We start from the raw sequence: 24912 nt of genomic DNA on the forward strand, positions 1-24912 counted from the left end.
TCGGGAGAGAGGATAGGGGTGAAGGGTGTCACATGATTGGATCTCCTTCTGGAGAGTTACTTAAAAAGCCTCCTCAGCAATCAGGTCAAGGTCACGCTCTAGCCCTAATGCCAAAGGAAAAGAGAGAAGTCTGTGAATCTGTTTGTGTGTGTGTGTGTGTGTGTGTGTGTGTGGAAGAGTGCACAAAGACAGATGAGAGGGAGGAGGGGTGACTACGTACTGCTCTACATGTTCAGCAGTCTTGGCTCCTTGATAACTTGAAAACACAAGCTATGATTCTATTAGCTGTATTAATCTTCCTGCTTAGTGGACACTTTTATTCAAAGTCACTTACACGATTATCACTCTTGCACATCTCTTTCCATTTCTACAGCTGGGTATTTACTGGAGGAATCCAGGTTAATTGCCTTTGCTCAAGGGCAGAGGGTGAGCATAGTATGAGCCAGCAATCTTCTGGTCACCAGTCCATTTTCCCTAAGTAATAGGTCATATGGCTGCCTCAAGTCATCTGCCCGGCGCTCCTCCATCTCCTCTCAAATGGCCTCTCTTCTACTGGGAGCCTTCTAACACAGTTTATATGAGAAAAGCTGGACTTCTGAACAGCAGTCTTTCGGTCTGTTTACCCGGCTCTAGTGAGGACACACTGAATAACGCCACCTCGCTAATGGATTTACAAGTGGGCTGGAGGTTCACAAAAGGAGAGGATGTTTCAGAAATTCAAGAGACCACTCTCAGTAAAAGAGGAGGACTGGGGTTATGCCAAATGTCCTTGGTCCTTGCTTTGTGGTGTGGGAGTGCATTGGGGTTTTTTTTTTTTTGGATTTAGAGATGAGCTTTATTTGATCATGTTCTTTGAAAAATATTTATTGAAAGAGCACTGAGTTGTTTATGTGTTTGTTGACATATTGGAATAGAGTGAAGGGAGTCTGTAATGACAGAGCCATTATAAGATAGGACTTAATGTGTCACAGGAGACACACTGAAATGGAATGTTATTTTATATTAGTTAAAAAATCATCTACCTTGGAATGCAACATGCAACAAATAAAAGTATTTCAGAGGGGATGTTTTGATATTCCTCTATTGGAAACCTGGATAATATGCTGCAGATCTATCTGAACTCACAGAGCTCCGACTCTCCACGGCCACCCGCACAGGTCCCTTGTTGCCCAGCAACAATTCAGCTCATCACTAGAAGCCAAAAAGTTACACAATTACAGTTCAAGCCAAAAGAGGATTTGGGGTGCACAGCACATCACATCATTCAGCAAGTTATATCCAACTGCTATAAGATGTGTGTCTGAATGAAAGAGGAAGTGGGGAAAGCCCGGTTCTTGCGTTTTCTACCCATCCTGCAGAGCTGAGCGATGTGAAAGTGTGTGAGTGTTCACTAGGTTACGCTGACAATAACCCAAATATTGACAGCAGGACGGTGTACTATGAACTTTGAAATGTTGTTGAGCTGGTTGCACACGAGAGCATTTCTCAGGTACAAAGTTTAATGATGTCTGAATTTCCCCGAACTTCACAATAGAAATAAATCTCAGACCTCAACCTCCAAGCATATACTGCATATGCATCCCCCCCCCTCCCTCCCTCCCGCCCTCCTTCCCTCCCTCCCCTGTCATCCCGTGCAATATATCCATCATTCATTCATAAATTCTGAAAACTCCTCTTTAGTTAATTGCCTGGGAAAATTTAATTTCAAACGAAAGCTTTTAAAAGAGAAAGATATAATTAAGTTGCAGGGATCTCTCTGCCCCCTCCTTGTCCAGGGGGGCCGAGGGGACATGTGCTGTGAGCTGTGCAGCTCTGCACCGCACTGCTCCGTGTCAGGGAAGTCATACACCCATGTTTAAAGCAGAACGTTACGTAAAGCCTCCCCCTCTGCACAGGCTTACTGCACCAGACGCTGTGTCCTTGCCTGGGCTGCTCAAGGTTCCCAAAAGGACAGACTGCTAAGAAGTTGGGAAGGACGGGGCCCTGTGATAGCCTGCAAAGGGGAGGGAGGGAGGGAGAGAGGGATGAGGGGGGGGGGGGGGGGAGCTGCTGCCTGTGACAGCCTTGGACTTTGAATTCAGCGCCAGACAGGCTCATGCATCAATCCCTCAACTTACAAAGACAAGCCACTAACCTTGACGAGGCCAGGGACTCTTCAGGAATGAGTGACATTTTCACTTAGCCCCCAGCTTCTCCCCTGCACTCCTGCCACATAACCTGGTTAAAATAAGACACAGTTGAATAACAGCCGACCTCAGTCTCTGGACTTTGTGACCCGTTGTTCTAGCCTTTAACCCTTAGGCTTCTTAGACCACACCGGGAACATACAGTATGCAATAATACAACTGGAGGAGGCACAAATAGCATTTAGTACACACAGTACAGTAGCCTTGTCAGACTCCTGTCAGGATCTGTTTTGTTTGAGTGTGGCTGTGTCATGACGCAAGCTCGCGTGAATCCGTGTTTGCTATGATCCTCGGGATCAACGGCTGTATTATCGCAGACTTAATTACGTACATCTTCCCGACGAATTCCGACAAAAGCTACACACACACACACACATGCATTCAAGTATCTGCCGTCTTTGTATTCCGAGCAGACGCTCTCTTTCACATGTACACACAGGCTGGGAATGCCTCCCGTCTACGAGCGTCTGTCCTCATTCCCCTTGCAGCCCGCCCACTCTGTCACGCCCGTGACATAGGCCTGCTTGTGGCAACGCAGAGACCTTCCCCTCGTCTGACTGCAGCATCCTGGCAGCACGCTCGCCACAATGGTAGAGAAACCTTCCTACTGCACCTCTACAGCCCGGGGGCAGCAGCTCTGCTACAGGAGAGCAAGAGAGGCAGAAGGGGAGGGAGAGAAGGAGAGAAGGAGCGAGGGAGGGAGTCAGTTCCACTCCGCTCCTCTACTGTGACCACACCAGCCCAGCCAGGAGAGGAGTCAGCTCCTTTCACATCACCCAAGAGGTCTGCTGCTCCACGCTACATCTCCTCAGTCTTTACTTAACGTATCAGAGGAGAGGGACAGTAGAGATTTGGTGTTAAGCTGGTAGCACAGTACAAGGTTTCCCTGCTCTGCTTCATTGATCGGCACAGTTAGGCTTCCACAGCTGTTGTTTTCAAAACAGGGCCGATGCTTCACGTGGGTAACGTGTAATTTATTTGACCCGCAATATCTTTCTCTTTCGGCATCCTTCCAATTTAGTGGGCAATTTCAGCAAAGTCTAAATAATTCACAGCAATTGCAATCAGCAGCGATCAATCGGTGGAGATAATTGAGGGGCCTGTCATTGCGCCAAGGCCAAGGTAAAGCGTGGAGGCAGAGGGGTGGAGAGTTGGAGGTGAGGGTGAAGGGAGGGGTGAGGGGAGGAGGCGAAGGAGGAGAGTCATTCAACAGATGAGCTCTGGCTAGTATAGCTCTCAGGGGTTGCAGCGGAGGCGTCCATCTTTCTTCCTCGCATTTCGTCATTCCAGCCTGCATCCGAGGAGCGATGGCTGTGAAGACGCATTTAGCAGTTCCTGCCTTGTCATCAAAATGAGTCCCATTGACTTTGGTCGCCTTCTGTTCATGACAGAAGCACCAACAGGAGCCGGAGTGATTGTCTCTGAACGAGATAGTGCTGCTATAACTGAGAGCCCCTACTAAAACCCTATCTTCTAAGCTGCACACGGTGGGAATACTCCAAAACTGCCCACACAAGGATCTTATTTCAGAAAGCGACATTAACTTCAGGAGTTTTGTGCCTTGTTTTCTAATGTGGTTTCAGTCTTCTGGGTATTCTAATGGCAGAATACTCTGAGAAAATACACTAAAATAATCAGTAAACAGCATAAGTCATGTCTCTGCCTGACTAATTGAAGATCAGTTAAGAATAGTGGAGCTGCAGTGTTGGTTTAAATATCTGTAGTGTATATATTCATTTATATTATTTTTTTTTAATTCAATTTATTGGCTCCAGTGCTGCTTCAGTCACTGCATCAATCTGTGTGCTGTATGTCTACACTTTAAAATCACTTAAACCATGACATTTTAGCCTCGTCTTCCTCATATCCATTCCAAGACATTTTCTATACCACTTCTATGCGATCCCGCCCCGTCGTGGTATGTGTGATACTTATGCGTGTGAAATACATTCAGAGATAAGAGGTGTGGAAGAGGAAGAAGCACAGAAAAGATCCAAGATACTAACAAGTGCTAACATGTTGGTAATAAATTCGATATTGAAAACTGTCTGTTTCAAACACTTTCATTAACATGGAGCGGTCTCGTGTCGTGTTTCTGTCTTGTGAATTTAAGATAAACGTTACAGTCCGACTATGAAATTTACAGCATAATTGTTCCGGTGTAAATCTTTGCATAATAACAGCAGTAATATCATAAGAAGGGAGTGTCTACTGAATAAACAAACAGTAAACAGAACAATAAAATGATTCGGCTTAATGCATGCCCCGCACAAATATTATAGAGCCCAAACAATTAGAGAAATGAGCTTGTGGCCAAAAGGTCTCGGGTTTGAATCCTCAGTGGGCTGACATAGTACGAGCCTGTGAGTAGATGAGAAATGCACTTCTATTCCTCAACATCTACTGTCAAAGTGCCCTTGAACAATGTTCAGTGGCCAACAACACAAGTGCTGGGCAGCTCCCAGGTCTATAATAAATCAAAAACTCTGCAGTAAATGCGTGACACTTGTTCAGGTAGATTGCACATTAGTTTGTTTTTGACGCCGAGTATCTCAGCGATCAAAAAGCGTGATGCTATCCTGGATATTGCCTGCCCTGTGTCTCTTGCTGTTGTGACTGACAGATTTACAAACAGTGGGGTTTGAGTTGGCACAGTGGTAGTAATTAGAGAGGCTGTTAGTAGAGATAAGTGTCTGGGCAGGTACTCCTGTATCTGTGGCTTTCTGTATAAAAATACACTGTTACATGTATTTGCTTAAAAAACAGGAAACTGACAAGCGGCGCGATCCTGAAATTACTTTATGTGTTTTGATGTTGCTCAGACTGTAACCAAATATGTTATCTGTAAAACACATTTGCAGAACAGACATGCAGGACACACCTGCATATGCACAATCACACACACCCACACCCACCCACACACACACACACACACACACACACACGTCAAAACATGCTACTTCCATACAGCAGCAGCAGTGATGTTTTGATGGCAGATAAGATTTGCTGTCATGAAAGGCAGCCAGTGGATAAGGGAGTAGAGTGCAGAGTCCAGTCTTGTGACTGTTCAGCAGCCTTGGCATCATTTGCATTTAGCCATTTGAATGTCCTCTGGTTTTCTGTTGCAGGCTACTGCACATCACTCAACAGTAGCTCCCTGGACAATAGCAGATGGCTCAGTCAAATCAAGCTACATCCAATACAGAGGATCCTTTGACTTACAGCGGCATGGCCAGACCACTCAAACAAAAGTACTTTTTAAAGTGCAACTTTAAAGTTAGGCTATAAATGTGGAGGTTTTAGTTATCTATGGCAACAGAGGACAAGCTGAACTACCTTGAACATCTTGTGTAAGTTCAGGTCAAATAATTAAGCAGCTTAAATGCTCAACAAAAGAAAGGCTAAAAGGCAGACCCCTAGACACAGACAGTATTTAGAAGGCTTTAAAAAAAAAAAAAAAAAAAGTTGGACTTTTCTCCACATTACTATAAATGGTACTGTGAAAGGTAGCATATTAACTGAAAACCATTTCTTTTTAGCCTCATATTGCGAAACACAAACAGGTTGCTGCTGGGAATCTTTGTAAATTGCCCTTTTAGAACCTGAACTGAAGATGTACTCTGCCCTATTTCCCGTAACTCGCTGCAAACTTCAGCCCATGACCTTTTGCCTCTACGCTCATTCAAAGTCCAATGAGGCAATAGGACATTTCAGAAGAAGGAACACCTACTCAAAGGCCACTCAAAAAGCCTCCCTGGCAGTTACTGAAAACCAGTCTTTGAACTCTATCAAAACATATCTGACATGATGATCAGTGATGTGACAGGCTGCAACAGACCAACTTCAACCAACCGCATTTTGGTCGGCAGACCAAACCTGCAGGATGGAATAATCCACTGATGACAGACAAGTTGATTTTTTAGAATGTGGTGTAACAACAAAGCAAAACAAAATGACCCTTAATGGGGATCATGAACTAAGCCATAAATCCAGATCATGGCTGTTTATAGTGCATTAAAAGGCCAACTGTTACCTCCATACTAATTGTAGTATTGTTGTAGCAACAGACAGTGTGCCACTGCTTTGTAACATTTTTAGATACCTTTGCCTACACTGTATTTACTGTACGTGCTCAGGGTTTAGTGCCACTGTCACTGACTCCCCCTGAGTGGGACTGCAATGTCAAAAACTGAAAATGACACTACACAAACATGTACAAGGTGCATTTTAAACTCTTTCAGATACTAATACAATATAAAACCTATTCAAACTCCAAAACATTAAGCATATGTCTGGACAACCAGGGAGATGCCTCATTAAGCAGCCTATTGCATCCCAGACAAAGATATACTTAAACACACCAGAAACCCTATTTAGAACTCAAACTGAATACCTAACAGCACTTAATACCTTTCCAAGGCCTTGAGGTTCATTCAGAACCCTTCAATATCTTTTTAAGGACCGGGACTTGCCAGAATAGTGCCACTGTGAAGCGTTGCCACCATTGGTGGTGCTAAAACTACTTCGGAATAGGAGGCTGTCTACTGTTTTGACCCAACGTGATGAACTACAGTGACTGTACTAACGTTACATTACAACTCCTCTGACATGGACGGCCCTGTGCTGTATATTGTTATTAAATTAACCCATGGGTTGACATTATTCATTCAGCGTTCACATGGCCAGCATATGAAAGTAACGCTACAGTAGCCGAGAACATATTTAGGAAATTAGCAGGACGGTTTTATTTGATTCAGCTTCGCACATAAGGATAAATTAACTAGAATTGACAACCATCTTAGCAATTTTTACAGAGAAAAATACCTCTATTCTGGGCCTAATTTCCTGCTAGCCAAGGAATACAGACAGCGGTAGTTATTAGCTACTAAACACTACACAGCCAGGTTGATTCTCCACTTCTTTATGCAGCGTTTTCAACGCTACAGTGTATCCATATGCGCCTCTGCTCGCCTTTCGACACACAAACAGCCTCTCCTATCCTCGATAAAACACGCTATAATCTAGCATAATCCTCGACACCGCGTCCTGTATGGGTACCCGTGTATTTTTCACCCCCAGTGGTAATAATTCCCCAGATATGACAGTGCGTTTATCTATAGCACATAGATCCCTACCTGCGTTGTCCACCCCACAGTCAGCCGGAGAGGCGCATCGTTATTATTCGACAGGAGGAGGCAAATCCAATGAAAACGGCTCGCATCTGTGTTGACACTTTTAGCAGGAAAAAGAAATGGCGAGGCAGGCTTTAAAAATCAAAATTTAGTCCAAAAAATGCCTCGGTTCTTTTTTTTTTTCTCTCGCTGCGACTGTGACCGAGCTGAGGTGTGTAGCGTGTAGTCTGTGGGAATTGTTTATTGTCGGAGTCCCCTCGCTGTGTGTGGAGAAGTGAGCGGAGACAGCCACACTCCTCCTCCTCCTCCTCCTCCTCCGCCTGCCGCTGACACCACCCTTAAAGGAACAGCTGCTGCCCACACACTGCCACTGCCAATAATAATCATAATCATAATCATAACAATAAAATACATTTTAAGCAGGCTATAGTTTTTATTTGATATGTTCTTCTTTTAATTGACCACAACTATTTTTGTAAATTGCAACTGTAGTAATTGTAGCAGTATTGAATGTAACAGTAGCAGCAGCACACTGTATATTAGCACTTTAGTAAAGCACAGTAAACTCCAAAAAGTGCTTTACAGTGAATATCAGCAGAACACAGAGTCAAGGCAGGAAATTTAAAAAGTTCTTGAGTGCGCAGATTTACTTAAAGGGGAAGTCCACCGATTTCACACATGAGCTTTAGTTTACTCTCAATGGGGAGCTCTGTACAGCCTGTGAAAATATTTGTATAATGTCCTCTGCAGCTCTGAAGGGACTTTGTACAGTCACCTTTTCCAGGCAGGCAGGGGAAGTTTAATGAAATATGGTGTTACGTTCATAGACTGTTTAAAATTAATGGACGTAGCCACCGTGATGTCACCAATTGGTTTGTGGACTCTGTTTTAAAGCCTCGAGTTTGGCATTTTGACCGTCGCCATCTTGGATTGTTGGAGCCAGAAGCATGGATGTATTATAAGAGCTGGATACTGGACTAAAAATGGCACCCATTCAGTCCTACAGAATTGCTCGACTGGTGCATATGTCAAAAAAAGTTTCTAGCTTCTGGGTTTGTTCCACGTTGTGCAACTCATTGAACTCATGCGCAGTGGTGTTTCCCCACTGGCCCCACCCGCGAGTTACGCTAGGCCTATAGACTTTACATTGTGATGATGTCATGGATTTTTAAATCGCTTTTCTTGGCTCGAGGAAAGTTTTACAAATATAAAACCTCCATGCGTCAAAAGTTCATAATAGAAAGAGTCATAATTGAAGTTGTTTGCAGTTCAAGGTGTCCCGTCAACAGTTTTACAGACGTCTCTTTTACAATGGTGGTTTATGGGGAAAATGCTTTTTGGGCCGCAGGGAGATCTGACCCTAACACTAGCTGCTAGCTTAGTTAGCATGTTGCATTTACAGTGTATGGCTAACTGTAATATTGCTAATGCTAATTTTTGCTAGCAATGTACAGGCATAAAACCATTAAAACAAAATGTACTTACTGGTAAAAACTGAAGAGCTGACTCCTTAGAGGGTCTTTTAGTACAACCAAATGCTGAACTGAAGACTTTTTCAGGCGACCAAAATGTTACAATTAACTTTCATGAAAACACACTGAAAAATAAACAGATTCACGGAGAGTATGGCTATGCCTATACTCTGTGAATCTGGAGTTACACCACAGTTACGGTATCTAACCAACATTGTCGCTGTGGTAGCGACTTGTCAATCACAACATAGCCATGCCCTAAAGCATACTGATGCTTTATCGTCAAATTTAAATTAAATTGGACCATAATTTACAAAATGAACATCATGCTGTATTGAAGAAGATTTGAAACCATAAACTTATTAGGAAAGTGTTTACTGAGGTGACAAATCAAGTGTGGAGTAGGGTCATTTTCTCATAGACTTCTATACAATCGGACTTCTTTTTGGAGCCAATGGAGTCGCCCCCTGCTGGCCTTTAGAGAGAATTTAGGTTTAAGGCATTTCTGCATTGGCTTCACTTTTCAGACCCGGAACTACCCGCTTGGTTACGTTGTATTGTGGGAAATGTAGGATCCAGCATTTTTGGAACTTCACCCATACTAGTGACTAAAATCAGAACAGTTAGGCCTCAGCTGCATCTACTTTGACCATTATTTATTAAAGTGCTTTTCACAAGTGTCCTAACTTTGTGGAGGTGCAGTACTAAATCACTGGAGTCCCCCTTCCCTAAGGCTTCATATATTTAGGGTCTGCTCAGATTTAAAATGTATAGTAAACTGAATATTAATGTCATATACATGAATGTAAGACAATAATCCTAAACTCACTTTTCTTTTTAGTTCTGGAATAAAGATCTCTCACGTTTTTTGGGTCAACATAAAACTAATTGGTGGAAAATAGAATTGACATCATTTATTGTAGCACAGTTACCAACTTTTTACATTGTCTCCACATGTTTTGTTTTATAATGAACAGTCTGATACCAATTAATGGGCAGTTTGAAGTCAAAAACCTTATTGGAGACGATACAATAATTCCTCAGCCTATCCTCTCAGAACAAAAGCGGGTTAATAAAATGGCCTTTCAGTTAAATGAGGGATTAAATAAGAAGTGGCCCAACCAACCTTTTAGTCGGCATCTCTAAACAAATCATTAGGCCTCTCCTTGGATGAGGTCCAAAATATGAGAGTTAAAAGAATATATCTGCCACAGTACTGGAGATTTACTACCTGGCTCAGCACACAGTGATCAAGTGGAGAAAATGAACAACATAAACGTCATCGAGGTGCCCTTGAACAAGGCACTGAGGCAGCTCCCAGGTGTGAATGTGTGTCACTAAAGTGTGAAGCAGGGTGTCATTCACATACAGCGGATGTGCACATGGAAACTTTTTACTTTGTCTTAAAATATCACTTCATGAGTTTCAAATCGGCAATATGAAGAATTACTTTTGAGAGAATATTATCAATAATGTAAAGTTAAACGAACAATTGTGTGGCAAATGCTTCCAAATATTTTTTTTTTCTCTCTTTTCTGACATCTTGTGCTAATCTGTGATATCAGGTCCACTGGCCTACAGTCAGTCATCTCAACTTGGCCTTGAACAAAATGTCTCTAAGGACCTGGGGAACATCAGTGTTCTCATGAATAAGAACACAACAATATAACCTACTTCTACCCATCTCTGTCTGTGTTTCCCTTTTCAAATCCAGCATGGGGGGTTGTGTGTATGTAAGGAGGGAGTGTGTGTTTTGGGGGGGGTGGTTGGGGGGGTAGTCCCTCCCTGTCCTCCCACTGCTCTGCTATCACATCATGCTGTGTTATTGGCCACTTGTATTCAGCCAGTTGGATATTGTGCCTTCTAACCTGCTGTAACCCCACTGTGGTGTTAAACAGTAATTCAGTTCATTGCCAGTAGTATAAACAGAGGCAGCACTCAACATGTCAGTCAGGTAAATTGGATAGTTTTCTTTTACAAGGCTGTTGTTCGCAGTAGGTGTTACCTGCGATTTGCATTTTGAATACAACAGCAGTTAAAAGTCTGATCAAAGTCCTCGCCAAAGTGGTATTCATAAAAAGTTGATGTTTATTGTTGTTGTCTGATTGCATCACAAGTGCTGTTCAGGACATTATTTTTGTGTCACGCTTCAGTCGTTAACATCAGCCTCAAGTTAGATTAGCACAACTGGCTCAGCAATTTGGATGGTATCTCACCTTGTAACCTCTGAACTGGAGCGACCTTTCATCTTTGAACTCTGACCCAGAATGCCACATAAATGGAGATACAATATCCTCCCTTTCATTCCTTCCCCCCCAACCAGAACACGCTGAACTTTGCCCCTGAAGCTTTTCACAGAAATGTGGTTCAGGGAACTCTGTCCTTTGACCTGAAGTATGGGGACAGATTGTGACTAACAAAAAAGTCTGAGGCCTTTTTGAAAACATTTTGTCATGATCTTATATATGTAGGAGATTTAACACATTCTGTCAGGCACTGCGGAAAAGAAGGTTGGTTACAGATGTTAACAGTCCGCTTGCAGGGACACAGCTGTGGTCAGTGACAAAAGAAGTGAAGAAAATTGAAAAAGTGTGGCGCATTATAAAAGGAAAGGTTAACAGGCGTTTAAAAGTCATTAGGAAACAGACGTTTGATGTTTTACAAGACTGACTTTTTACTATCTTGTTAACACAGTGTTGGATGAAGTGTGTAAAACAGTGCAGGATTGGGATTCTGTAATTTAATTTTATCAAAATAAATAAAAATTGTAGAATACAGTGAAATTGAGAATTTCAAAAAAAAAAATCTTACTGTTTTAATTATTTAAGTACAATGAATTCAAAATTTTAAAACCTAACAAGTCGTATCCTCATGTAGAATATTATTTCTCTAATTAAACAACTGCAGACTTCTCAGCTAATTAAAACTGAGGTGGTGTTTAAAGTATTTAAGCAACTTTGAAAAACAAAAGCAGAAACGCTTCAGTTAACACATTATACACATATTTCAAAGCTATGCACTAGATTTTTTCAGCTGAATAACACTGCAATACAGCCAATTCATCTGTGACTCACCTTTCATGTCAGCTTGAGTTCACTGAACGGTTACTGGGGCAGATTATCATTCAAATCTTTGGATGGGATATGCGGATTTGATTTGTTTCTCCATCCAGGAATAGAGTAATCTGACCCCAGCCCTCTATAAATTAGGTTTTCTATATGATCATACTGTATTCCGCTGAATATATCAAGGTAAGAAAAGAAAAGATGGAAAACATATGAATGAGAGGGCAAAGGTCAGCTCTGCAGTGGTGTTCTCTTGGCCTGGCAGCAAACACAGGAGAGTTTAGATTCAGACGCCTGATTGTCTCAGAGGGAGGGAGCGAAGTGTCAGCAGACATTAACCCTCCACCTTTGACCCTTTACTCCCCAATTTCAGCCGCAGTGTCTCCCAAGGTTTGGAGTGAAGGGAGGGCCTCTTGGGGAGGAGGCAGGTGCGAGCTGCAGTGGGAGGGCCCGCTGGAAGTCACACCATACTGTAACCTTTGAACTGGAGTGAGTATGGGATGGTTGTGACATTCCCCACGTATACAGCTGCAGGGTTTGGATTCTTCAACTGTTGTGCTTAAAAAAAAAAAAAAAAAACTCTGGCAAGGGCAACTTACTGTATTTAATTCAACAAAGCAAATAAAGGAATAAGCACGTAAATCCACATTCATCTTTTAAAATAATTCAGATAAGGTCAATACCTGAACATCCTCCAATGTCATGAAAATATATCCCTTTTTTTACAGACTCAACACAACCTTGTGATGAGTGGATTATTCATTAACGAGTGAAACTGTCTTTATTGGTGCAGCAAACTATGGACGGAGAAGAAAATGCTTGACCTCTGTGCAAAATAAACAGACAAGAGTGATTATGACTGGATTATGGCAGACATGCTAAACAGCCATCTCAGTCGTCTTGGTAAATATTCTGCTTTTGTCCTTGAAGAGTGTCAGAGAGATGAAACTGTGTCTGATAGACAAGATAGATAATTTCAGTACAACGCAGCAGTGCGCTAAGAGAGGGGATACATGAAAGTCACAGCTGCCACTGTCAGAAAAGGTGTGCCAAACTACTGATTCAGTATGATGACCCCATCTCTCCCATTTCACATTATTTTCCCATCTGACTCGCAATCAGTACATTCTGTGAGTTATTTAAATTTGCACTGCCAGGAAAAGTGCTCCAGGAAAGCAACATTATATTTGACTGAGGTCATCATGGGACGCTGAGAAATGTCTTCTAGGGTGTTGACGCTCAGACAGTTGATACTACGGTCACTGTCCAGGTATGTCAGTGTTATTTAGTACATCAGCTCCGTGTTGAGTTTCTCTGGAGAGCCACTGATCTGACTGAAAGGATCCACACTCAACACAGTGCTCTGCGAAGGCATATCATGATGTTGGCCTCACAATGGGGATGGTGTCTGCTTTCCCATTCAACAGTTTCTTCAGTCTGCTACTGGCAAAGGGAAGAATAGGCTTAATAAACACCTACAGTTTAAAAAAAAAAAAAAAAAAAAAAAGGCCATCTTGCCTGGAGCTGTTTTGTTAAGGTGTGACTATGAAACTGCAGGGACGTTGTTCAGTAGTCTGCATGACCTAACCACATACAGCATGTGAAGTTTAGAGGTAAAACAAGCAGTTTTATCCAAATAGAACATCCCACTTATTAAAACTGTTCATTTCATCATTTCATCATTTTGCTTTTATCTGGCAAAGCAAATGTTCTGCCAGGGATTCAATTGTAAGGCTGCTGACAGCAGTGGGAATGTTTACATCTCCCTACGCCTGTCCTAATATCTAATGCTTAACCCATACCCACTTGCTCTGAAACAGAAAAATCAAGAGGAATTTTGGAGTTGTTTTTGGATAACTGTCAAAGTATGGGAAAACAGGTCACTGCATAAGCGTGGCTGCCTCTGTGTGAGAGCACCGTGTATGTGTGCATGTGTGTGTGTGTGTGTGTGTGTGTGTGTGTGTAAGAGAGAGAGACAGTTCACACGTGTGAATAGGAACGCAGGCAAGACTAGGGCGGCTCCTGTGTGGGTGAGTTGCCTCACGTCCCCCTGTACATGCACTGGCCCTGCATCTTGTTGACCTAGTTGGTGCTCTTTGACTAATCCCTGGCGATTCTGCGGGTGGTCTGGGAGGAGCTCTCCTCCAGTTTCCTCTGCATTTGAATATCAGATGGCAAAGGCGGGGCCTCGGAACTGCCAAGGGATTTGACTGGAGCGCCTGCCAACACAACACGCAATGTTTTTTTAGTGCTCCCTGCACTTCCTCTCTCTCTCCCCCTCCTCTCTCTCCTATGCTATCACGGCTCTTCTTCTTTCATCCACTTGTCAGACATAAAAGGCACCCATATTTTTTGCACATGTTGACCCACCGGTTCAAAGTGACACTGATACTTTCATTGTGTTTGTGTGTCCGAGAGTGTGTGTGTTTTCTGAGCAATTAGAGGCCCAGTTGTACTCCTGATCATGTAGCCATCCATTCTATTCAGCTATCAGTGCTGCTGGTCTCTCAGTTTACACATGTAACAGGAGTTTTCTCCCTGACACACAGCTGACATGCTGTCTTCTTGTATGAGGTTTTATTACTTATGTTTGGGTGATCCAATTACTCTTTCACCTTGTGGTTTATGTCTCTTCTAACCTGCTCATGCATGGGCCATTTGCAAGCATAATGAGTCACAGATATGCTGTTAAAGCATTCACCACCAGATTTCACTAAAACACCTTCAGACTGATGTTAAGCTGGGAGTAAAACTATAAAACAACGGACACTTTGATGCTATTACCAAGTTTTTAACATTGTATTTTGATATGTCAGTGGACATACAATGTGCATATTTGTTTTACATGTGTGTGACAAATGTGGCAGGGGAGCAAAGACTAATCCGTAGTCAAAGCTGCTGTGCTGATGTTGGTTTTACACTGGACGAGCTGCTTTGTTTGACTGAGGCTTTACTGGGAGGACACAGCGGGGGTTGAGCTAAAGAGTCAAATATCAGGGACAGAGGCACCTTACTGTCCCTGCTGCCCTCTCTCTCTCTCACACACACATGGTGGTGAGCGAGGACAGTGAAAACACAGCTCAGTGTCCCTGGGCCCTCGTCCTTCCTCCACCCATCCACCAGCAGCCGTTCCCACGGGGCCGTTAACATCCTATTGACCCTGCTCATTCATTATCAGATCAGCATGGAACACGCTGGGGCACTTTAACCCACTCTGTATACACATACACACACCCTCAGACTCCACACACACAAACTGCAGATTACTCTGCTTCATAGCAGTCCTACCCCAAACCCACAGTAGGGCACTAAGCTATTTCCAGTGATCACTCCTCAGTGCTGTTGTGTTTCGATGGAGCGTTCCATCAGGAGATGAACGCCCACTGGTACGTCTCCTCCACAGATGCTGGCGGGTCCCATGGGACGACCAAGGCTTCCCAGCATCCCTCCGCTGATTGTCAGTAAACGTGTTGACATAAATGTAGTGTGGCTAATGAGTTGCCAACTAAGAACCACTGTCAGCTCCTCAAGACCTGTCAATACAAGATGGAGGCAGATTTTAGCTCATTACACTTTTGCGCTGAGATGTCTAACAATAGATTAAAGCATAAAGCTCACAGTATTTCATGCATTTGAAGGCCAAATCATCAGCATTGAAAACATCTTACAGACATTAGAATTCAGCGTGGACATGTGCAGTCTGTGATGGCCCCTTCTCGCAATTGAAATTCATGACAGGTCCGAGGTAGTGTGATACTCATGTAGGCACAAAGCTTGCACATCTAATGTTTATTGATAGCAAAGCCTACATAGGCTGTTATTATTTCAAGGCAGTATGGGAAGGCTTAGTTTCAGTGTCTGCATGTGTGCACGTGTGCTTCCTGTGTGTATGTGTACGCAGCCTCAGTGTTTGTTTGTGTCACACAAAAAACAGATTAGTGAAAACACTGAGGTAAAATAAGCAGCCTGACCTTGCTCTGAAACTGAAAGGCAATCCTCTGAATGATCCGCGGGTCAGTAGCTTTGTCCTTCAGACAGTTAAAGTCTATCCTTCTCATCCCTCCCTCCACCCCCCGCCTGTCTCACTGTTTCCTCCTCTATCCCTCACTCTCTTTACCTTTCTTCTACAGTACTTGTATTCACATTAAATCCCTCTTTTTCTGCACCTTACGTAAAAGTTATTCTATTCTATTCTCCATCCCTGCAAAACTGTCTGTCTTAATGTGGCACACACACAGACACACGCACGCTCACACACAAAAAAACGCATTCAGAACTCTTGATATGCATGTCATCTTTTCATGTCTGGTCTTTGAACACGGCTGTTTGTGTTATTTCAAGACGTGATTGTTCCTCATGACAAGCGGTGATGGCACTGATGTGTCTGATCTGCCGCTCAAAGGCAGACGAGCAAGACGCACAGGCGGTAGCAGATACTACCAGCCATATTAAAGACTTCCCCCGCAAACTCTTTGAGCTATGAAATGTTTGAGGCTTTTAGAGCGTAGCCAAAGCGGGTTGCCAGGTGAGCGCTGGCAACCTCCCCCCGCCCCCCCATCCCTTCATGTATAGGATGCCTCAAGAGTTGCTGCATTCACTTGAAATTGCAAGTGTGTCAGCAAGTTCCAGATGTCAGTTATGCAATGTCTAATTACAGAAAGAAGCATGGTTTGGTGTGTTACTTAAAATTTGTGTGCCTGTGCATGTTTATAGGTGCTCATTGGAGTTTATTTTTAAAATGGACATTTGTAAGTTGTATTAAAACAATAACCCTAATTATGTATAATTAGGGTACAAACCCCCAAGGAGTTAGAAACCTTCTATGTTTCGCTGGTGTATTATTATTATTATTTCTTTTCTGCTGCATTGGCTCAAATTACTGTGAGCTGAAATGAACGAAAACCATTAAATTTGTCCCAGTAACTGGAAATGATGTACAAGTGCTCACAAGAAATATGAGCCCAATCGGTCGGATGGTGGCACTGTAATTAAGGCCCAAAAATTAAATTTTGGAAAGGCTGCGCCCCCAGACCATGAGCCTGATTGACTTGAAATTTGACACACAAGTCCATCTCAATGTACTCTACAAAAAAGCCTCTTGGACCAAAAATTCTGCAATGATGGATTTTTTTCTAATTTGCATAATCTGAAAAACAGTAATGTGACATCTACTTTTTGGATTTTGACTCGGTCTATACAAAATTTGGGATACAGCTGAAATACACAAATCTACTACAAATGAGCAAGATCAGTCGAAAAACATGGCTGCCATCAACCAAAATATCTTCGCAATGGGTGGGGTTTAGAGAATATTTGTCATAACTCAATAACCATTTGTCCAATCATCTTAAATCTTCATACATAACTTCAGTTATGCAAATAGGTGTACCAAAACATTTTGATTCTGACCTATAGGGAGCACTACAAATGCCATAAAGGTGTATCTGAAAACCCAGTGGACAGAATTTCACTAAAATTGGTGTGCATGCTCTGAGGGCAAATATTAACCAAAATCTGAAGTGCCATATTGATTGGTGCAAATAGTGTGGCCTATCACATATTTGCTCATGACTCAAGATGCCTTTGAGCAATCCTGATTTAACTCAGACATCCTGTGCTATCTCCTGAACATACTCACTGACTTTCGTTCACATCTTATGAAGGGGGGACAAATGACAGAACTTGAGTGAACTTGAGTGCATTTATTGAAATGCTGCAGGGTTTGTTACAGTGAAACAAGTGTTTGATTGGTCTCATTACTTTAAACAGAATTGACTAACTGAAGTGACTTTACTCACCTTTGTGAAGCCTGACACCTGCTTGTTGCTGCTTACGGCTTTAATTTTGGTCAACTGAGCTGCTTCCCTCTGATGAGCACAAAAAAGCTGGAACTGAGGAACTGCCGCTTGCAGCTATATTTTTTTTATTATGTTTGAATTTGTTTGACTATGCATGTTTGCACTCCGCAAAACCTTTACACATCATTGTTTCACCTGACAGGGTTGTTCACCTTAAGTGTGCAGTTAAAAGATTGTAGCCTGCAACTTGCTGCAGCCATGTTTTTGAGTTTGCACCAATTCACTGTGCTGTGATGTATCCCATCTGGATAGCATTGCCAAAGTTACAGCTGTAGTCTACTGCTGCAGTGCAAAACTGATAGAAAAGATCACACCAACCAACCAACTGTTTGAGTGTTTGTTTTCCATCCAGATGATGAATAACTAGATTGGGCCCAACCCACAGGATATGCAGTGCAAGAAGATTTACCACAACATCTGGGGTTAACCAGGGTGAACAAATCATTGAGAGGTTAATCTCTGGATCATGAAGGAACATAAGTACACCTTACTTCAGCTTATCTGTGTCATGTGATAAAACCTGCTGGATATGGACAGATAGATGGATATCACTGCAGCACAGCATCATGTATACTTCTCAGTGTAAGATAATCTGTAAATATGCCATCCATTTTCTGATGGTATGCTGATGACAATCAGCTGTATGTATACTGTATGAACAATTGATCCCTTTGTTTATTCATTTATCAGGGACAGCACACATGAATGAACCACATTGTGATGTAAATGTGCCAAATTTGTTTAAAATCAGTGATATTCAGATAGTAGAAGAGTAGCTATGACAGAGGGATATTTAATATTTGGCGTATTGTGTAATAACTTCACTTTTACTCTTAATCTTCAGTTAGTGCCACATTACCCCACATGCCAATCAACAGATGACTTCTGATGTATACCACCACAAACTGGAAGTAACAGGCATGGCAAGGTCAGTGGTTGGTCTGTTGATCCACCACTTTGGTCCAGACTGATAAATCTCAACAACTATTGGATGGATTACCATGAAATTTGGTGCAGATATCCATGGTGCCTAGAAGATGAATCCTGATGACTTTGGTTATCCTTTGACTTTTTCCTTTAGCGCCACCCTGAGGTTCACATTTGTGTTTTTGAGTGAAATGCCTCAACAACTATGGATTGCCATTGAATTTGGTGCAGACATTGATGCCCCATCGGGGTGAATTGTAATAGGCTTTTTTTTCTGGTGTGCATGCTCTGTACATTGATGGGGCACAATTGCCCTAAAGGATTACATTGCAGCCAATACTGGACCAATTTCAAATATTGTTGTCCCAATTAGTCACTTAGACACAAAATGATGGTAAAATGGGGTCCAGGTTGAAAAAAAACCCCAAGTTTCCCTTTAACTGCCATCATCAGGACAGCATTTCAGATTGTCCAGTTCAGTACAGTCTCAGCTGTGTTAAGAGTGCTAATTAGCAAATGTTTGCATGCTAACAAGCTAACTCAACTGGTGAACATGGTAATTATACCTGCAAAATATCAGCACATTAGCATCATCACTGTGAGCATGTTGCCATGCTATTATAAATTTCTCAAAGAACTTTAGTACAAAGTCAAGAGGTTGTAATATGTAACAAAACAAGCGATCAAAACTCTGTAAATTAAACTGTGTTCCTGCACATGCTCAGTGGTGTCTGCCGTACACAGAACTACTCTCCGGAGAATGAAAATGTGATCACTGTTACTAGTCTTTGGAGCCGTTAGTAAACAAACTAAAATCTTTGTGGGGAAGGTACATGTCACCCAGTGTAGCGGTATGGCTCACTGACGTAGCTTTTGGACAACAACGGAGGTCTACAGAGGAATAAGATGTATATCAAGCTTTGGATACACACACAACACTTGTATAAAGGATCAATTTGTTGGTTTGACTCTGCACATATTGACAATTAGAAAAATATGGAAAATAGCCAGCCTTATCCATTAAAGTTCACTACAGCACTAGTTCTGCTTTGATCATTTAATTTGTTTCCAAAGCACCTCCCCTTGCCCACTAGTACCAAGACAGTATCAATGGATACAAGAATGTTCTAATTCAAAGTCCTTTTGCAATTGGAACTATTGAAAGACTAAATAAGACTAAATGTTTTGTTGAGATTTGTTCTTTTGGTATAAAAATACCAGATATCCACAGAGCCTGCGTCACCCGTTAAAACAGTTTCCAGTAATTGGGAACTGACACTGATGACTGTATCGCAGATTAAATTAGTGACCCCCTCCCTCTTGTCCCAGTCTGGCAATGATGCAGAGACAGACGTTTCTTTTTCTAACCGTGACCTTTAGCTGTGTCGGGTCTGCCTCCTGCCCACAAGAATAGCCCTGCGTGGACTATCACAAACAGAAGGCATCCATCACTTTGAAATACATAAAACTAAAAAATGACAAAGTATGGAGCAGGCATGTGGTACCATGTGACGCATTTGTTGACAAGGAAACTATTCAATAGAGAAACAGAAGAGCAAAACAGTTTTCTCTGTAGATTTATTCAAACATAGTTAAAGCAATAGGCTGATCAACTACAGGTTGTCAGTGCGGTTATAAATAGAGCTGTGTGTGCTGTTATGTTAAAAAAGGCTATCATGTTAACTGACCCCCCCCCTCCTCCTGGCCAACCCCCACCACCTCTGCCACTGCCACAGAATGACGGATCGATCGAAGAGTGACAGCAGTGAGGAAATAGAGAGAGATTCAGGATTTACATCGTCCTCTGACACGCTCATATAAACGCCCCCCAATGATAAAGAGACTACACTCTGACAAGGACACCAGTCCTCGTTTAGCTGCTCACAAGTTAAAAGATTTGCCATCTTCCCTCCCTCTTTCACTCTCTTTCTCTCTTTTAGCAGATTTCAGTGCAAAGCATATAACCTTTGTGAATTATTTAGTTTATTGACCTCTGCGGGGATTTAATATGAAGGTCGTTTCCTGCTGGCAGAGCGAGCGCCGGCGGGGTCCTCAGGTGACACGGCCAAGGTCGCCCGTCTCCCTCCAGTTAATAATATATTTGTCACACGCAGTGTGTTAGCCCCCGACACAGCGCTACTGCCTTCCACTTGATTAGTGCAACCAATAAGGACTGCCAAAGATAATAAAGTAGACATTGGCTTAAGGAGATGTGTCAAATGTCCACAGCATCTCTCTCTATCTCCCCCCACACAGATACACCAAGCACTAACACACACACACAAATTCACACCCTCTCTTTCCCCCCCTCCACCTCCTCCTCCTCCTCCTCCTCCTCCTCTCTGTTCTTGTTTTATTGTTTCCTAGATGAAGGTTAAAGGGAGATGCTGAACAGACAGAACAGCCTGAGGGCCGTGGAGGGCCTGGCTGCCTGGCTGCGGCAGGCAGTGCTGTGGGTAACAGCAGCAGCCAACCCCTGCACCCCCCTCCGTCCCTCCACAAGTCCAGTGCACTGGTGTGTCAGAGGGGCAAGAGGGTGAGTCGGCCAGAGCCACAGGGGCAAGTGGGTTACAGCGTCTGATGTACATGGGGGGCAGTAGAGAGCTGCTGGTCCCTGACCGTGCCTGTCACTGATAATAATCACAGAGAGCTATGGAGCCTTATTAGCACCACCGTTTGGCTGAGACAAAATGGCGCCCCATAGGTGAAACCCAGGTGAGTTATGGCGAGGGGAAGGAAAGCATTACAGCAGGGGTGGCAAATATTTTCTGGCACGGTGCTGTAATGAAGTTGGTGGAGTCTGTGAGGATATAGAGCAGGGGGTTTAAATCTTTAAGGGGTGAACAAGCCTTAAGTGCAGCATTATTGATTTGATTGTATGAGTGCTGGTGATAATGGAGAATGCAGGAGGCCAGGCAATGACAGGCAGATGAAAGGTGGTAGAAAAGGTGCCGCAGTCAAGGCTGAGCTGCAGTCTGTCTCCTGTTTGTCCTTTTGCTGGAATAGTTTGCATGAAAAGGTCACTACAAGGTGAGTCTGACAACCACGCAGGGCCGACACCTGTGAGATACGGGAGACAGCTGCTGACAATGTTATCAGCCAGTTATGTACAGACACACACCATATTATACAGTAGTATATACATACAGACACACTACTGCAACACATAGGGGTCGGACAGAATAACAAAAACATTGCACAATATAATGAAATCCAATACAGCAACACCAAAAACTACAACCTTACAAATAGAGTTGCACAAACAGATACAGCATCAATAAAAACTGACCATTATACACTTTAGTCAAGGTAATTAATTGCAGGGCAATTTCATTGCATTGCATCATATTTTACAGATGCTCATGTTTTTCTGTCAGTCCCCTGTGTATGTCTTAAATTCATCAGTTTCCAAACAATAATGACATATTAGCACTGACACAATATTAGTATTGGAGTTTCCTGAAAATCAAATTTCAAAAACAAGCATCCTTTGAAACCAGCACATGTAAGAGTGTGTCAGTGTGGAGCTGATGAAGCTGATATCACCCCAAATTAAACAGTGGCGAGCAAGTCGAGATGGGAGGTGAAATCTGCCAGAGCATTAGCATGATCTATGATTCGACTGGTGGAGGGACACAGTACATTTTCTCTGAATGAATAGATTTGTTGAGTCTATTAATGACCTTCTATTCTAGACCTTTTTCTCTATTATCTGAACTGCCCAGCGCCATCCATAACTCAGCCGATTCCTATCTTATAAATCATTGTTCCTATCCCCATCTTTGCTCTATCATGACAATTAGGCTCAATGCTAGGATTCGTGTTTGCTAAATCCAGATTAACTCATCCCACCTCTGTATCTACAGAACATATGAAGAGGATTAATGGATACAATGCGCTCCATTATATTTGAGACTGTCTTGTGTCAGAAGGAATTAACATTAGAGAGACCTTAATCGCTGCAGTTAGTCTTAATGCTTGAAGGTGACACTTTTTTCTCAACCCTGACATAAATAAGTAACTTCCTATTGCTAGTATTAGTCCAGTTGTGCTACAATTGCTAAATACAACACTAATCCAGTATACTGGATGAAATTTAAGTCAATTTGAGAATGTTGCATGTGGATTTGACAGTGGGTATGTTCAGATAATGACACCCACCTTCTGGGATCTCTCCAGCAGGGCTCCCCCAGGCATACGACTGGAGAGGTCACTAGTGCAGACACTTATTGGCCTATTCATTAAGGCGGACTGGGACAGAAGTCGAGGCTAAGGTCTCCACTTCCAAAGTAACTCTGCGGCTCAGACCTCATTTGCAACCAGACAAGCCTATTGTAACAGCAAATAAAACAATATTGATTTTGCAAGTGGCAACGGGGCTGTGCATCTTATTGATCAGGATCAAGCACTTATCACTCTCCAGACCCAGAGTGTGCCAATGTTAAGCACAGGTCTCAGGTCTTAATTACGACAGTGGCCTTTACATGGTTCCTCGCCTAATGATGCTCCAGTAACACCGCTGTGTTTGACCTTCTGTATCGGCTGGGCGGACAAAACTACAGTTACTTACACAGGGTAAAATTTTACTGTTCAATCATTTGATAAACAGAGCTGACTTGTGTTTGACTTCACGTTGCGTACTCTTGATATGTAATCTTTTATGTTTCTCCATGGTGTTGGATATACGCACGTTGTTGAGCTTGATCACACTGTCAGTAGAGATCCATAGATATCGGTGAGCAGGCGAGGTGTCAGGATGACCGTATGCACAAAGTGACTGCTCTCTTAATGGAAGGTTACAGTTAGTATGGCACGTTTGACCCCTGCTGCAGCAGCACGTTCTGCTGAAGTACTGCTGGGCAAGACACTCAATCATTACTTTCTCCTTCATGGTTAAAGGCTACTTCTGGTTTATTACAACATGGAGCTATTTTTGTAGTTTTGTCCATTGTTCTTATCAGTAATAATGACACTGTAGTCACCATGGTAATTGCTGTGATGTGGGAAAGCAGCAATATTGCAAAAAGAAGACAATCAGACAAGTTTTAAACAAATCCCTGACATATTCAGAAGAGAAACCAAAGGGGAATGGTTTACTGACATTTGGGGTGCACTCACTTAAATGGTTTTAATAATCTAGTGAAAGTGTTGGCTTGTTCACAACCTATCTTATCATCTGAGCACTTGCACTCAGGTACAATATATTGTAACTGATAGAAATCAAAACCAAAATGATGAAAAAAATCTGAATAGTTCTTTATGTACCTCAGGATTCAAATATAATCCTGAGTATACTTGAATATACTATATTTTCTCTTTACCAGCAAATCCCATGAAAACACCAAAACCAACAGTGTGTTAACGGATTTCATGTATATACTTTCATTTTTAAAATAAATTGTGTATTTTTTGGGGACTACTTTCAGCTGCGGATTAATACACATTTGGTGCTCAAATGAGTATTTACTACAGCAGGGCAATGTATACAGGTTTGCCTTTTCATGGGATTGGCTGACAATAACATTAACCTGGAATAGTTGCAGACTTAATCTTTAAAATGTAAAAATAGCATGTCAGACAAGCCCTTGGAACTGATTACAGACACTCCCTCCAACTGCGTTTTGCTTTTATAAAGGGCTAGAAAATGTTGCTGTATCAACTCTGCTGTGAGTATTCATGCATTTCTAAGACAAACCAAGTTGCTTGCACGCTGTGGTAATCAACCGCTATGGCGTCAGACGCTCTGTGACTCATTTCACTCATTCAAATCCACATCTGAGTCTGCAGTGGCTGAAGCCTTGGCAGATGATCGCCCCCAGACTGAACTAAACATAGTGATAAAAATAAAATGCAATTATCCTTTAATAGACACTTAGCCATTACACATACAAATCCAATGTAGCTTATGGTAATGACATGCACCTTTTACACATGTGTTTATGCAGTCCTTTGAGCTAAAGAGGTATGGTTTTGATTCTTAGAGATGTCATGCTGTCTGAGAGATGCACTGCATTATGAAAATAAAATAAACCATTCAAAAACTCATGAATATATTTACTCAGCCCTGCCAGGTCAACAAACCTTGATAAGACCATGAAAGAAACAAACATACTGCATGCACAGCCAACCATGATGAGCAGTGAATAGAGTATATTCCTAATGAGGCAAAGTATTAGACATGGTTAAGATGTTCTTAACAGCATATTCAATGTGACAGCAATGGGTTCTCACAAGTAGAGCCCCATTTTTTCCCTGAATATCACAACATGTTT

At 42.4% G+C, this 24912-nt stretch overlaps 2 protein-coding genes across 2 annotated transcripts in view; one reads left to right on the plus strand and one right to left on the minus strand.

Annotated features, from left to right (window-relative positions):
* Positions 1 to 7621, minus strand: part of nrip1b (nuclear receptor interacting protein 1b) — a 37989-nt gene extending 30368 nt beyond the window's left edge. The window contains exon 1 of the mRNA XM_067607355.1: positions 7322 to 7621. The gene's annotated coding sequence lies outside the window, so the exon portion shown is untranslated. The remainder of the gene's footprint in view (positions 1 to 7321) is intronic.
* Positions 1 to 24912, plus strand: part of samsn1b (SAM domain, SH3 domain and nuclear localisation signals 1b) — a 61049-nt gene that overhangs the window by 6742 nt on the left and 29395 nt on the right. The gene's annotated exons all lie outside the window — the stretch shown is intronic.

This window comes from Thunnus thynnus, chromosome 13 (assembly GCF_963924715.1).
Source record: "Thunnus thynnus chromosome 13, fThuThy2.1, whole genome shotgun sequence".
Lineage (NCBI taxonomy): Eukaryota > Metazoa > Chordata > Actinopteri > Scombriformes > Scombridae > Thunnus > Thunnus thynnus.